Source organism: Diadema setosum, chromosome 15 (genome assembly GCF_964275005.1).
Source record: "Diadema setosum chromosome 15, eeDiaSeto1, whole genome shotgun sequence".
NCBI classification, from domain to species: Eukaryota; Metazoa; Echinodermata; class Echinoidea; order Diadematoida; family Diadematidae; genus Diadema; species Diadema setosum.
This window is the reverse complement of record NC_092699.1, coordinates 31,876,775-31,894,526: the sequence shown is the minus strand read 5'-3', so window position 1 is coordinate 31,894,526 and position 17,752 is coordinate 31,876,775. Positions and strand designations below refer to the sequence as shown.

General features: G+C 40.1%; 1 protein-coding gene across 1 annotated transcript in view; it reads right to left on the bottom strand.

The window, feature by feature from the left end:
* Positions 1 to 17,752, bottom strand: part of LOC140238679 (ski oncogene-like) — a 90,542-nt gene that overhangs the window by 71,017 nt on the left and 1,773 nt on the right. The window lies entirely within an intron of this gene.

Here is a 17,752-nt window from a genome sequence, read left to right as displayed (position 1 = left end):
TACTTCACAAACAGCATGGTTCACAAACAGCATGCACAATACCTTACTTGAAAAGTCTCGATTTAAATATGATCAAATCCTGAATACTCTCATTTATGGCTGTCATTTCAATTTCTCTTGCATTTATATAGCTAACCCTTTCTCTACTAGGGATGTTGGACAGTGTGTATCATAAACATTAATGTTTTTTGTTTGTTTGTTTTTTTCCAAAAATACACTAAGGGTTGTATGAAACACAGGAAGTCCAGGCATTTGAGAATGCCTAAGTATAAAATGATTACCATTTTCTTCTCAAATCTATCTGGATTCTCCTTTAAAAACCATTTACTGCAAATCCTCCCTGAAGTCCACTTCTAGTGAGGAGCTTCTTGAGATATTATCCTGGAGTAAAGCAGCCATGAAAATAAAAATACTGGCTGAAAAGTGAGGTTTATCTATTCTGTTCTTGTCCTACACTTCCATATCCATGAAAAGATGTCAGTAATGAATAACAAATGCATGAATGGGTGACTGACAAACACAGACAGGGAGATGTTTGTTTTATAATTCTTTCTCTCTTTCTATTTCATTTTATTTTTTTATGTGGGTCTCGTGTCAATAGACGTGGCAATAGACGTAGCAATAGATGTCAATAGACGTGGCAGACAGACTGTGAAAAGCTGCTATGTACGGGGAAACGGCTCGCTGACGATTTTGGGAACAAACACCCATCTGATCTCTGTGAGGGGCTGTGCTTGCGTGCAATTCAGTATGACAAGGGAGGTTTTAATTTGTGGATGACATTCCAGAAAACCAAAATACTTCACTCGAATGCATTTTTGCATGGTAAATTAAATTGTAATATCTCACCACTGCCACTGGGTACATCTACTACATAGTGATATAACACATAGGCCTACTGATCTTTTGCCCTAATCTCCTATCCATCCATCCCCCATACACACACACACACACACACACACACACACACACACACACACACACACACACACACACAGATACATCTGCAAAAACAGAGATTCCCCAACTGAGACCATGTACATCTGCTCTAAAGCTCAGAAAACACATTATTATGGCATGTGTGCCACGCTGCAGCACAGCCAAATCTTGTAGAAAATGCTACAGCATGCTGGCAGTAAATGCACAATATCCACATGTACCGGTACATGTAGTACCCACACATTATGCTGCATGCTCCCCAAACCCGACACTTTTTCAGTACCCTACTCTGTACAAACATCGTGACATGGAGGGCATAATAAATCACCAGTGGTATGCCACCTCTTATGTGCACGCGGAGTGCACATCACGAGCATGTACTAAGCAATATTTCGCAGCTTATCTCTCTTTGTTCTGCTTACATTAAATGTTCTCTCGCATGTTTTGCTCACAAATATCTCAGTACAAGGTAGTTTGATGTTTCCTATGTTTTGCACATGTTTTGCACATGTTTTTCACATGTTAGAATACATTTTATTTTGAGCTTGTTACAAATTCTTGAGGAGGTTTGCACAACATGTTGCTGGCTTTGAGGATGTTGCACAAGAATTTGAGCATGATGCAGCAACATGCTAAAACCCCGTGGACCACCCTGTGATATAACATACATTGTAGGTCTATATACACACACACTTTATCCATTACATATTTTTTCCCCCATATTTTTTTTTCTCTAATAATGGGAGACCTATTTCATATTCATTTCTTTTCTGCCGGGGCAATACTGAATACAAAGTAGATGGAGAAATCTGCATGAATCATGACACAGTAATCCCTCTAGTTTATTATCAATCCAGTATCCACACGCGGGACAGAAGTGTTGGAATGGCCAAGCGATCACATTAAATAGGGCAGAGTCAATATTTGCAGGCAAACATGTGGTCGCGACACAGGACACAGACAGCCAACAGCAGCAGCAGCTAAACTCCTCCTCTATCCTAACCACCCCATCCCCTTCTCCCCTCTCCCCCCCCCCCCCCCAATTTATGACCTCTGTGGGCACTATGGCTCGTCGCCATGGTTACGGCCCACCGGTGAGACAGGAATTGGCAAAGCCAGGGCCTCTTGAGTCCCTGAAGGAGTGATCACATGGTTACCAGGGAGGCATGGGGCCCCAGAAAAGGGGAATTTAGGACAAGAGCACACACATAGAATGAAAAAAAAAAAAAAAAAAAAAAAGGTAGCACAGACAAAGTGAAAGAATTCTCATTTCTTTTCTTTTCTTCTTTTTTTGTGTGCGTCCTTTTTCTTTACTGAAAACCTTTCTTATAGCCTTGGGAATTCTAAGCACAATCAAGGGCTCAAAGCCGAATCTGATTTGATTAAACCATGAAAATTTAACTTCATCTCTTTAGAGACGTATCACAGAGATCCAAATTATTGTTGCTTAATACTGCCGCTGCAAGAAGAAGTGTGAAATTCTAGAGAGCTACTGTAAAACCAGAAATGTTTGTGCGCATTTTGATTTTGCAAGAGCTGAGATCTCCGAAATTAAAATGGACGCGAAACTTCTTGTCTACACTATATGCGTTGAAAGCCAGCGGCAATTTGGGAAAATTTCATGCCGTGAAAATACATTGTTTCTTGCTTTACTGTATGCTTGCGGCAGTCAAAATGACATCGATAGAGAAACAGGGCTTAGATATTTTATCTTGGTCATCTTTCTTCTCTCTTTTCACTTTCTTTTCCCGTTTTTGTTTTGTCTCACTTTTGCGCAAACATTTTTTCACCTGTGGTTCTTGTCTTACATGCAGCACTGCACCATGCATGTTCAAATGTTGTTAAATGTCAATAACCTCAAGTCTCTAAATCCATGCTACGTAGAGCCTAGTCACAACAACAGTCACATTTGAAACACTCCCAAAACCATAACAGTAATCTGCTGGAGTGGGAATGTTTACACGATGTAACATTCAACATACTGGGAGACATCACACACTCCCTGTTTTCTTTGGAATGAAACATTTGGGACAGGACTAGAGAATAGTTTGGACAAAACATGCCTCCAAAAAAAGGTAAACCTTTCTTGTTTGATATGTACATGTACATTATGCAGCTTTTGAATTTCATCAATATGAATATGATGCATGGATGGGGCTGTATGAGGTCCTGGACTGAAATACAAAAGGGGGGGGGGGCGTAGGGTAGATGGCATGGGTCAATCCCTTGGACATGGACATTAATCCTTTGTTCAGAGGGATGGTTTACTACGGCCACACTTCTGGCCACAGCCACTGAACGGCCAAGAGAGTGGACACATCCTTAGTTATGAGGGGTGGTTTACTAGGGCCACACTAGTGGCTATAGCCATTGAAGTGGCCGCCTGCACAGTGATTAATTACACGGACTTGACCAACCTTACGACATCAACACTGACATAGCTCATGTTAGAAATGTGTCCAATTCCTTGACATTATGTACAAAGATGTCATGCTTTGTCCACAAAAGTTGATTAGGATATAAATCTGAAATATTCATCTGGCCTACATAATGGAGACATAGGATGTTTGTCATACATGCTGATAACATGAAGGCACACATGGTATGTACAGTCATGTGTATTGCTAGAAGCAGATTACATACAGTAGGAATTGCAGCGTATACAATCAAATGTCACATGTAAGCACCTAGAAACGGTGAATTACAAGGATGGAATCTGATTCTAAAAAAAACCTTCTTCAAAGGGAAAAAAAAAACAAGAACAGCAATTATTCTAAGTGACAGCAGTATACCGTAAGCCATCATAGTGGCGTTAAAAAAAAAAAAAAAAAGGAGGAAGAAGAAGAATTTATCAGGAAGAGAGGAAAGATATTAAGCATGTTTTGATCAAAATTGAATCTCAGTTCTTGGAAAAGATGACGGCTTCCTTTGGATTTTCTCTTTCAACTTCCTGAAACACTTTTATTCAGCCGCATACATAAGTAATGACCATCATTTGTTATCTTGCGTCTTCCGGGAAATCCCACGGCAGGGAGCTAGCTAGACCTCGTTAAGGACACACCGATGCCACCAAGCTCTGACAGTTAATGCAGGAAGGATGAAAATGGCGACATTTCAGAAAACGTCTGATTTCCTGTCCGGCCCTAATCAGTCGGCGTATTTTCGGGCTCAAATCACTGTGTGTCAGCTGAAGAGATTTGTTTGTTTGTTTGTTTTATTTTTTTTCATATTTCCTCGGGCTCGCAGACCTGACGTAACCTTGGCTCTCCCCGACGACTTTAATCAGCGGCACTTCCTTTCTGCTTCTACTTGGTGTTCGTCGGGCTAATTTTAACGCGATTAAAAATTACAGACTAGGAAAAATATATACATGCGAGGCCTACATATATATCATGCCATTTCTGTTGCGATCCTCCTGGAAAAATGCCCCCTTTGATAGCCGGCTCTCGGCCCATTTTAATGCGCGGGGATTATGACGCAAATTTTCTGACAGATCACGAATTTCGATGAGGGCAACCACTCCCACAGACGAGGTAGAATGTGCAGGATGAAACGTGCAGCGATGGGGAACATTATACCGAATTAATTAGGCAGCCACCTATCAAATTTTGTCTGCGGCAGCTCTCTCACTTTCGTACGCTCTCTCTCCTTTTTTTTCTCCCTCGTGCTCCTAGACTGATCAATTTTTCTCACTGTCACATCCAGAAGGGGAACATAATGTGATATGTGATATGGCAAATGTGCCTCCCCCCCCCCAAAAAAAAAGGGGAAAAAAAAAACCCTCTCCATTTCCCCTACTACACCCCCTCTCACACACACACACACACACACACACACATACACAACCTTATACAATTTGCTCTCATAAGCACACACACACATTCTGATTTCTACAGACCTCAGTTCGAATGTTATTTGACATAGTCTATAATACTCTATTTAGTAAGGGTACAGTACGAACACTGACTACCTACAAAGTAAATGCTATGCCTGTCCACCGTTTGTAATGGACAGTGACCAGGGTGAGTAATAAGAAATTAAAGTGGAGTGTGTAGTAGTATAGTGTAGTCAATGTACATGTACTATAGTAGGTCCAATACAGGAGTGCAGCGTACACATGACAGCCACCCATGCCTAGTGCCCTCTATACTCACATAGCTCCCATTATGACACACACTAACACACACACTACCATAATGATAAAACCATGCCTACCAGTCTACAGCAGTTCCTACAACTGAATTTATACGCTAATATTATACACAGACACAGACACACCCACATTCTCTTGCACACCCAATGCACATATATATCAAGTATTGAGTATTCCCAAATTATACACGCAATGTTGATTTCCCATTGATCAGGGCAGGCACAGAGCAAATACACACTTCCCCCATGATACAGAGCAAATTCAACTTGAAGGTAAAAGGGGGGGGGGGGGGGGTAGGGGAGCTCGATTTGCCAAAATGGATTTTCCTTAAATGCCATCTTTCGTCTTTTTGGCTGGTCTACACAGACATGTACATAAATGGAATATCAATACTGATTCTACCATCACTCATCTGCTAAAGATCTCACGGAAACACAAAAAATATAACAAGGGACATGCTCAATTTTTCTTCCTCCCCTGGCTAAATTTTGGTGAAACATCTCTGCGGACATATTCTGCTCTGTGCATTGAACCAACCTTTTACACACAATTAAACTTAGGGGCTGTACAGTACTGGTTGAGGTGGGGATTCATGTTTGAACATTCCTTAGTGAGATAATGAGAAACCCTGTTATGAAATATGAAAGAGCATGTAATTCAAGAAGGATTCAACGTTTATTTGATGAAAATGGTTTTCAAATGGCTGAGATATCCAAAAAAAGTGATAATAATAAAAGGCGACAGCCACGCCTTTTATTAGGATCTCTTTGTTTCGCCTTGTTTTTGGATATATCTCAGCCATTTCAAAGCCGATTTCATCAAATAAACTTTTGATACCCCTTAGAATTGCATGCTCTTTGACATCTCATAGAGTTGCTTCTGAATATCTCGCAAAATGTTAAAAGCTAAATCTCACCTCGACCAGAACTGTACATACCCTTTAACTTGACGCATATACTGTAACTGTCCCACATACATGTATTCAATATGATTTGAAGAAAAGAAGCACAAACCAACCACTGTATGCATGCAATGTCTTTGCTACATTTCTTTCTTTCTAATTTTGTTCTTTGTAACAATTGATCTTTTCTTGTGTATTTCCGGGTCCAATATGGTGCATGATGATAATTATACTTGCACACAATTCTAAAACCATATTATTCACCTGTATGCCTACTACATTTACACTGTATTCAAAGTACAGTATCTGGTTGCAGCATGGCTCACTATATTTTTATGTGTAATATACACTATATTGTTATATCACATTGTGGAGGCAGTTCACTCTCTCACAAGAGGCACGGGTGGAATAAGGGAGTTCACGGTTACTGCATACAATGTCTCTCATTTGACCCCTACACCACAGACTTTGAAATAACATGGACATGTGTTGTGATCAAGAATTCCTTCTTGAAGCATGTCATCTTGTTTTATCAATGTTGAGAAAATGCATGGAGAGATTTTGCTAAACAGTGTTGATTCATGACTTACACCTGTACGTTCTAATTTAGTCTGAACACATACATTGTACTGACATAATTCAGATTCTCATAGTTGCTCGAGACTTCTTATACCTTTTAAAGTCAGTGGCAACAAAGATATTCTCATTTGACCTTTGTTCTGCACATATGCGCTAATCACAACCGTGAACTCCCTTATACATGAATATGGGATGTTACTATTTCTTCCTGCCCTCTCTCTCTCTCCTTGCTCCTTCGTGCCACATTTTCCATGAAGAAGCATAACTCTACCCTATTCCTCACCACATTCATGGCTGGTATACCTATCACAAGCAGACATACATGTACAATGATTTGTCTTGATACTGAAGTGAGACCAGACTGTACGCCAGTCACACACATACCCTATGTTGTTCACGGTAGCTGGATGTCCTTCTGAAAAATTAATCCCCTTCCAAGTTTCACTGGATAATTTGTCGGTTACATGCTTGTACAGGCCCTATTACTGGTTTCAAGAGAAGACATTCTTCCTAGAATCAATTCAACAGCAATTCATCAAATAACGTCCGAGTTTGTACAGCTTTGATTTGCATAATTTTGTGTCGCCTTAAATACAAATTTCCTGGAGTACATACTGTACACACAATGTGTATCAATACTGTAAATCGAGGAATGTTCGCATGCATTTTAATTTCGCAAATTTCACGAGCGCCAAGATTTGCGAAATTAAAATGCACGCGAAAGTTCTTGTCTACACTACATGCATTGAATGTCAGTGGCAATTCGCAAAAATTTCATGCCACGAAAAAGGCCGTCCGCTCCAATTCACGAAAATTTCATGCCGCGAATATATCATGTTTTACAGTTTTCCTGAAATATGCAGGTTCTATTGTATGTGCTCATATTCATTTCATCAGTGATCTATTCAATCATTCATTTTGAGATACATGTATACTCACCCTTGTACAACGTTCACACTCACTCAATACTTTGAGCTAATTATAACACAATGCACTACAGCTGTAAGTATTACTGCATATTGAAGTCAATAAAACCCATTCATGTGAGAAGATTACCACTCACAAACTGCACAGAAAATATGGTAGTATTAAAATAATATAATTGGCCTATACATACAGAGGATGCTGCTCAGTAACAACCACTATTGGCAGTGGCAAAAAATAACATATATAACCCAGCACGCTGATCTACTGTACTCAAATTAAAAACAAAGTGGGGACAGGGAGGCAGTTAATGATAACACATGATCCGTCATGCATGTCACAATATCCCAGCTTGGGCGACTGTGGGAAAATACATGCGTGGGGCCAAAGTGAAAGTTTACTCCAGAGACAATTTTCACTATGGACCGTCTCTCTTGCGTGACAGCTCTTGTCTGAGCGAAGGATAATGATCCATTTTTGCCAGCGCTGCAAATAATTAGAGTGACATATATTCCACATAAACTGTGACTGAATCTTGCTGGGTGACTTCAACTTTTGAGTTTGAGGTCATGTACCATCTTCAAAACCAGTAAAGCTTTTATAATAGCGCTACCTACAAACAATTAACTTTAAAGCCTGAATCCCAGACTACAATATGTAACACAATAAACCTTCTCTCTACATATTTGGTATTTATTTATTTCTGCAATTTCATGACAAATGTTATATACAAATACATTTTTCTTTTGTACAAATCATAGGATTAAAAAAAAAAAATCCTGCTGCTAAAACAGCTGATAACCTTCTTAGTTTTGCCAACAGCATCTACGATAAATGAAATGCATATCCATACATTTGTACCTTGCATGTTTAGACATTCCACATGAATGCCATACAATGAAACTGATTGAAAATCATTGAGTCACCATCACACACAGCACTGACATAGAGGCGTTAATAGCAAGCATGCCTGCCGTCACGAGTTGTGTGCCTTAAATAATTCATACAACAGCCGATAAAATGCTGTTACAAAACCTCCTAGCCCTTGTAAGCGTACGAGCCAAATGTCATTTCATAATCGTGTCACATCAGTCAGCGGCAAGGACAACCTGCAACCCATGGGGGGGGGGGGGGGAGAGTACAGCGTCTGCATGGTGTAATGCTGGCATTCGGCAAATTAAGACTCTGTTAGTACAGTGGCTCCGTGATGATATCGGCGCATCATAATCATATTGATATTGCTGATGGATTGAGGCTGAACACCCCCCCCCCCCCCCCCCCCGTGTACTCCCCATAATGGCCGACGCTGTCCTCCGAGACGCCCGACTACAAATGCTGGCTGAAACGAACTTTGCTGTTGACTGAACTGCGTGCGACCAACTCTTCATTGAGTGATACACTGGACATTTATAATGAATGAAAAAATTTCTACAGAAATAAATAAAGCTTAATATTCAAGCACGAAAACTTGAAGTGCTGTTTTTTTGCAGTATCAAATTCCTCAAAATGTTTCCTGGAGAATCTATTCCACATGTCATAGATGACACTGCCATGCATCACGAACATGGTAAAAAGCAAGTAGGACAAACAAAAGGATGACGTCTACATTGTGTTTTTTCTTCCTCCCCATGCAGTCTATGAAGTACAGGGCATAGATCTTAACCGCAGAGATGAGTTAAAAGGGAAAGTGGTCCTAATCTTGTCACGCGACGACACTCAAAATTGGCTTGAATGATGCCGTGTCCCAGAGGAGAGCGATTTGTACTGCATTTCGGGAAAAAAATTAGCCCGGTAATTAAATCATCGCGGCCGAAGACAGATTGAGTGTCATTTGCAAATTGCAATTTCCATTTTGGCTGGGTGCTCGAGAGCCAGGGAGATAAGAAAATCAAATCAGAATGCATCGGCTGACAGCAGCATGGGCAAGTAGACGACTCGAAGAGTCTGCCTCTACAAAAACTTGTTCAGTGATATCCGTCCATAGGATGTCTAATGTGTCTTTCTTTTTTGGGGGGGGGGGGGGATGACTGGAATGTCTTGATATTTGCAAGCTATACCTACCACAGTCATAATGTACATTGTATGTACACCTTGTATGAACCCTCCTTTTAAAAAGACAAAAAGAAAATGATGTGATATCATGAACTCTGACTCTATTTCTCACTCTATTCTCTGACATTCCCCTTATTAATTGATACAAGTAATCACAATTTATGAATGTAGTTGAAATACCAAAGTCAAATTATTCTACAATATTTCAACCTCAATAGTAAAATTAGTTCAGATTTTAGAATTATGTTATCACTTTAAACAACACAACAAAACAAACAAATATGTTTTTAGACTACCGGTATACATCCCATTTGTTAGATTACTATAATGACAATTGTACTCATTGTATGCAAATTAGAAGTTTAATCAACATGCTCTACAGAACCAGTGATGAATGTCATTCTTTATTTCAGGAATCAAGGCTCCAAGTTTCTCATCCTTTTTTATTTTCTGTCGTGTTTCTTTTTTGTTTTGTTTTTTCTCTTTTTTTATACTGTTGAAAAAGCAATTGCTTGCTGGAGCTCAGTGTGAAGCTTTAAAAATGTTGAAATCAGAGAATCTTATCAGTAGGGAAAAGATAATTTATCTGCTAAATATACATTATACATGTACTCGGTGAATTAGTACTGCCCTAACTATTAAATAACTACTGCAACTGCCTTTTTTTCCCCATCATCAACATCATGATCATGATCATGATCATCATCGGTGTTACTACATTTCAATACATTACCATCACTGTAATCGGCATCAGCACTACTTCTACTACTACTACTGCTACTACTGCTACTACTACTACTGCTACTACTGCTAGTACTACTACTGCTACTACTACTACTGCTATTACTGCTACTACTGCTACTACTACTACTGCTACTACTGCTACTACTACTACTACTGCTACTACTACTACTACTACTACTACAACTACTACTAGCACTTCCACTGGACCACCATTTTTTGCAGTTGGCATACTGTGAGATTGCGAGATATCATTTCATGTTACATGGGCACGGTCATCGTGAGTCGGCACTTTTCTAAAACTCCAGACAGGACAATTTGCCGCAGATTGACCCATGGGTCGAATCAAATCAGAATTCATTAACTTTGGGAGACAGCCATTCTCGGAGGTACTAGTGTGACTTTCTGTCGAGCTGTTCTAGATCTGGCTGGATCATTCTCTGTTGCCCAGTGTTGGTTTTGTTGGGGGTTCTATTCTGTTTCGTTCTCTCTATCTCTCTCTCTCCCTCTAACTTCCCTTTTGTTTTCTTTTCTTTTCTTTTTTCTAAATGTCTGCTCTGATCTATTGAATAAAAGCTTTCACTTTCAGTTTCTGTGATGCCCGACAAGCACTCTCACATTTTGCTTCCGACGCACTCCTACCAAAGCCTTGTATTGCGTGAGGATAGTCACATCAGATCAGTCGTCTGCTAATCCTTGGTTTCATAATATAGTACTACATGTAGAAGTAAGATATTTGCTTTAGTTAGAATAAAAGCAGTGCTGGCTCTAGATTTTCCTGTAAAAGACTGTCTTTTATAGTGTGCAATTACTACTACTACTACTACTACTACATGTACTACTACTACTACACTAATAATAATAGGTGCTTTTCTAGTGCATATCACTGCCATTGATTGCATCTATGCACTCTTTTATGACAAACCTATCCTCTTTACAAAGTTATCATACTTAATTCATAGCTCTGGATTTTTTTTTTCAAACATTCCTCATCTTTCAGTCTTTTTTTTTTCTCTCTCTCTCTTTCCCTCTCATTTCCATCTCCTTTCATATCCATTTCTTTTCCAATTTCTACAGACACTGTATCTCTGTCAATGTAAATATCTGTGCCTACAATACTATGTTTCTATCTATCCATCTATCTACACATATCTCACCATTCCCATTTCTATCTACTGTATACGCCGAATATTTCGGGAGGTTTTTATTTTTTGCAAATTTCGCGAGTCAGCTGCTATTCGCGAAATTAAAAACACGCGAAAATATTGACTCTAATGCCAATGTGAATGTGACGTACACGTATAAATTTCTCCGTTCAGTACAAGACTCCACGATCGCGAATTTAACCATTCGCGAAATTGTCGTGAAGTCCCGATTCGCAAAAAATTAGACTCACGAAATATATGGCGCATACAGTACCTATCATTGTTTCTCTCCTTTTCAAATGATATATTTTTCTTGGGACACTGGTGCCTGGAGACATGGCAGTTGTTTGGGCTGCATCCAGCCACATTTGCTCCAGGGCCAGAGCAGGATGTGATTCATGTGGTGTGCTGGCTGCTTCCAATGTGCTCCCAAATTCTTGCATATCACCCTACAAGGGGGGGGGGGGGGGGGCTTCATCCTTAAATGTATTAAAGCAGGCATGATCTACATCCAACCCTCATATACAACATAGCATTTAGGCCTATATAGGCTATACACTCTCCACAACTTTCCTGTATAGCTGAGATATTTCGCTATATACAATGCAGAATGTAATATCTGTGTGATCTTCAATGTGAACAGGCAAGGTCTGTATGAGCTACTTAGCAGGATTTTTGTGGGTACACATTTATACCCCAAAATTTGACTCCCCCAATAACTTTATAGAATGATGAAAGGACATGAATACTGAGGCCTGAAATGTCATAAATTATACAGTTTGCACTTCTGAGACTGACATGACTGGTTTATATAAAGTGAGCATTTAAAAGTGACTGTCTTTTCCTGGAGACATCATTTCAAAAACTTGCACACAAAAAAAGTGCAACACTCTTTTCATATTGACAAGACCCTCGTTAATGAACTGAATTCCTTCCATTGTCAGCACTATACATCACGTTTTCTAAACACACATAACATTTGACATTTGACAGACTTTCAAAGGAAAGCGCTCATAAGAGAGAAAAAATGGTAGAGAGAGAGAGATAGACAAGGAAATGTGATAAAGATAGGAGGAAAATGAGAGTAAAGCTAATAAGAGGCAGACAATCTGATAAATAGTAACGCCTTGTAGACTAGGAAGGAAGGGCAGCCACACAGAGAGGAGTCTACTGTTTAACCAGACATTCTGAGCAATATGCCTAGTCTGTCATATCCAGCCTGCTTATAACAGTATTGTGGTCATGCCAGACTCGGTACCATGGAGCTCCATGCTCGTACAGAGAGCATCGAGTCAAGTCTGAGGTCAATGTCTCAAGCAAGTATTCTAAGTTCAGCCATTGAACCAGGAGTTTGTTATTAAAAAAAAAAAAAAAATAAGCAAAAGAAGACGATGATCAAATGCTTCACAAAGGCAATCAAACATGACACTGCAGATCTTTTGCATCACATAGTTTTTATACTCGTAAATCCACAGAGACATTATGAAATGGGAGACTGCAGCTCCATAGACTAGCTGTCCGCGTATGCAAGAAGCATCGCCGGGAATGAACTGTGAGGCTGCTTTTGCTGCCTGCCTGCCACGCTGAGGGGGAAACTGCTCTCAGCCGGCAGACAGGAAGTCGGCTCTGATATCATCTTCCCGTTCCGGGCTCACAAATCAAAGACTATCACGCGACTTATTGTGAACAGCCAGCGCCTTCTTCATGTTTTTTCACCAAGCCTTCTCATTTTTTTTTTCTCTCTCTTAGCCTCCACCACCCCCCCCCCCCTCTATTTTACCAACCCAGAGCGAATGAACAGCAGTTGTCTATTGGGTGCAATCTGGTAAAGCCCTGCTATGTCTTATTGCGGCATATGTGCATGTGCTCATAATGACTCTGAGTCTGCGAATGCATTTCCACAGAGAGAAACAGTAGCTTGTAAGCATTCTACTGGGTACACATTCAGCCACAGAGGCTTGTAGCCCAGTCAAGTGCGCACAGAGTGTCGCTACATACAGTAATAGCGGCTCAGTGACACTGTTACAGTATGAATAATTTATGTTCATTACACCACTTTGTGAATGCCAAAGACATACAGTTCTGGGTTCTCACTGTTTTCCCTGTAGGTAACCTACAGTGTACATGTACATTATAGGCAAGCAATTTCTTAGCTCACCATGGAAGAAGATATCGAGCCATTTTCAAGTCAGTCGTGGAACTGATTTGAAAACTATCACAAACATCAACACCGGCATCTATAGCCTAAAAATCTGCTCAGTACTCTTATTAATCTCATGACCGTCTTAGAGGCAATATTTCCAAGCAATAAAAATCAGCTAATCACATCACAGGTGCACAAATTTATGTAAATTAGGCAATTTGTTACGTATGATCATAGCATAACATTTGCTGACAGTACAAAGTACAATCAAAATGCTGTTTTATAACTTAAGAAATTAAAGAATTCTCCATTTTTTTTCTAGTGTCTTGGAAGAGTTTTCCAACTAGTTTAAAATGCAGAAAGTAGATCCATACACAATGCTTCTCATGACCATAATTAGACAGTTTCCATACTTGCAATGTATGGACATTGATTCAAGCTACATGCACATGAATTACTTTGTAGGTACAACTTGTACAACGTAGATTTGTGTTCAAAATCTCCTTTTTTTTTGTGCTTATAATAGTGTTCTACTACATTTCAGAAAAGGAAGAATTATGAAAACTAACAGGTGTAGCTGACCCTTCACATGAATGTAGTCAATATACTGTACCACCCCCCCCCCCAACAAATAAACCTAAAAAGCCATCACAGCCCGAGCATGCTACACACAATTCAAAGGTAAATATGGGCTCAATGAAAGTGCATTTCTACTCTTGTAGAGTGGCCCAGTTGCATAAAAGTAAAACTATGGTAACTTTAAAGTTACTGGTAAAGTCTGCAGCTAATGGTAACCATCAGTGATTTCTGGGCTTTGATTGACTATGGAATAGCATTGCTACCATACAGCTGTATGGTACATGTAGCTGTGTACTATTGATTGCAAAGTGAACATTAAAGTTACAATGTTTATATAAAATGCAATGGGCTCTTAACTGTACGACAAAATTGAATTTTAAACAGAAAAATGAAACAAAAGAGCCTCTGTTATCATGTTTGACATTTTTCATGGCAACAACATATCTGACAGTAGTAGTGTTTAAAACAAGTAAAGTCACACCTCATTGAATACAGTAGCTCAAGTGTGGTGAGTAGTTTCCCTATCAATACAAATCATTCATGCAAGAAGACAGCCAAGAATCCATACAATTCTAGTATCCAATTACATGGCAGAAAATTCTTGTGGCTCTACATTCTCTTCTTTTTAATTCATACATTAAGTGGGAACCAAAGACAAACAAGAAAATGTAACTGAAACAACTGAAGTGTCATTATTCAGATTTCAAGCTCTTTATAAAACCTAGTCAAAACATGTTTTATGCAAGAGGTGCTGCTTGTTGACAACATGCTACTAATGGTGATGACATGCGTGAAGCTTGGCGATTACTACTGTACGATGAACTGGTGTAGAGACAGAGGCCTTCTTTTCCTCTACTGGAAAGAAATAAAATGTGTTGGGTCAAAGTACACATTTTCAGAGGACGACACTGGTGCAGCTCAGGCAGCGAGTGCATTGTATTCAAAATTCTTCCGCGGCCTTTGAACCCATCTCTCCTAATGCACATGTCTGTGACTACTTCTGGTCCTGTGTGTACTCAAAGCCCAAACATCCCTATCCTCCCTTCCGCCATCCCCCCCCCCCCACACACACACACACTTTGCCTCCTTTGCGGTCTGCGCCAAGAATGTTATCATGATATCGATATGCCGTTCTATCAACACACTGTACGGCAATACCACACGGTGAAGCTTCGGTGCCGTTCAAGTAGTGAACACTGCCGCTCAAGCCTTATCAATTACAAACACTGAGTCGACTAATGCACATTGTGCATGACACCTAATGAAGTGTATGACCATGTACACCAAAGTACACAAGGGACAATATAGGACAAGTTTGAACCAAATATGAGGTAAACATGGGAATATGTCACAATCACACAGAGTAACAGTGCAAAGTCCTTCTTTTAATGCTCAAGACATTTTTAAAATACACTGCACCGGTATGTAAACAATATTCCCTGCTCCACATTGGCTCATCAGAGAATGTGCTAGTTTGGTCCACAAGCACAACAAAGCACGCAGCTCTAGGAGTGCACTTTTGTTTTTTAATATCAATTTTGAAAATGGCTGTAGTGTAATAAAGGATTCTGCTTTCAAGGTAGGGGGTAGTGGGGATAACATAATGGGTGATGAATGAATGCAATGGCGAGATTGACAAGATCACCGCGCACTGCCACACACACACACAGACAGACACGGAATATGCTGGTGACACAAGACTTGAAATTAGGAGCAAGAATGCTGACCCCATCTCTCAACAGAAGCACTACGCACCCAATCACAGCCCCAGTGATATCACTTCCTCCTCCTCAAGGAGGCATAATAAAAAAGCTCCTGGCTCTGCCTCATCATTGACAGCCAAAGGAGCCTCTTCCCCAAGCCAGCCTCTCTGCCATCCCCCACCCCCCCCCCCTTGCCCCTCCCCCTTAGCCTTCCCTCCACGTGACACATACTCCCTTGTCAATGATCTGGTATTTTCTCTCCATCCTCAAGAAAGAGCCATTTTGCTCTGTATTTTGTTTGCTGCATGAAACACAAGCATGATAGTTATAAAAATTAATAACCTTTCTCAGTACCGTACTGTCTTACTCATACATGTACCAATGCATATGATGGCAAACAAGACTACCGTATCATCTCTAATTTTCGTAGTCACATTGACTGGGCAAGGTTTTGCAGTAGATGTACCAACACTCAATGATGGATATAATTTCAACACAGCTCAAGAAAAGGCAGAGGTTTTCATTCATAGGAAAGCTACTATGTAGGCTTCTTCCAAAAGTAGACTGAATATATCAATGAAGGATGTTCACAAATGATTAAAATGGCCTACGTTCAACCTGAAAACATGTGGTGCACACACAGAATCAACATTATTCTTGTGTCTTGGTACCGGTATTCACTTCAAGCTACCGTGACCATGTCAACTACCCCGGTACTGACTTTTGAAGACGACATGTTTTGTGTTTTGATAAATGCCTTCAGGATCCATTTCATCTAGGCTGTGTTCTGATGAGCCACTCTTCAACTCTTGAGGAACCTTAAAGGGGAAGGCTAGTAACTGATCAGTGGGAATCAGTGGAAATGCTGGGTGATGATTGTTCCAATCCTTATGGGATTCATCAGGGGCGGATCTAGCTTTTTATAAAGGAGGGGGTTGGGGGCGGTATGCGAGGGAGCGTAATGTATAGCGACCGAGCCCGAGCGAGCGGAGCGAGCGAGGGGGGGGGGGGAGGGTGTGGGAGGGGGATGTCCCCCCTCCCACAGTAGGGAGAATTTTTGAAAATCTGTGTGTGAAAATGGCGTTTTCTTGCATCTAAAACACCAATATTTTTGGTATAGAGGTTATTGCCATAAATAGAAAAAAATAAAATTACAAGTTAAAAAAAAAAAGAGAAGATTAAAAAAAATGGTCCCCGGATTTTTTTTTTTTTTTTTTTTTTTTTTTTGGGGGGGGGGGGGGGGGGTTGCAACCCCCCCAACCCCCCCTCTAGATCCGCTTCTGTTCATTCAAGAGTACATTGTATATCTATTGTTGTGTGAAAATTGCTTGCTTCAGAATGGTCTCATATTCAAGTAATGTGCAGTTTAATGCCCCGTCACTGACCAGGGACGCTTACCTGGAAACATTAAACTGCACATTACTTGAATATGAGACCATTCTGAAGCAAGCAATTTTCACACAACAATAGATATATAATGTACTCTTGAATGAATCCCATAAGGATTGGAACAATCATCTCCCAGCATTTCCACTGATTCCCACTGATCAGTTACTAGCCTTCCCCTTTAAGACAGGAACCCATGACACAGAGTTCTAATATTGGGGCACGTATGATCAAAACATTATGCCACTTCATGACTTGGTACATGCATTAAATGCATCATTACTATTGGTGACCTGTGATCTTGTTGCATCATAATCACGGTACTGGGTGTCTAACTTTGCTATATTAAAGTATTGAGAGTCTAAAATGCGTAATGTGATTCTGAGAGTCTGTAACTACCATAATCAGCATATTAAATACAAAAGTGACCTGCTTTTACCAGTATGGCATAATTTTTCCCAAGCACTAGGTTGTGGTATTTCTGGAAAATTTGTCCAGAGATGGTGC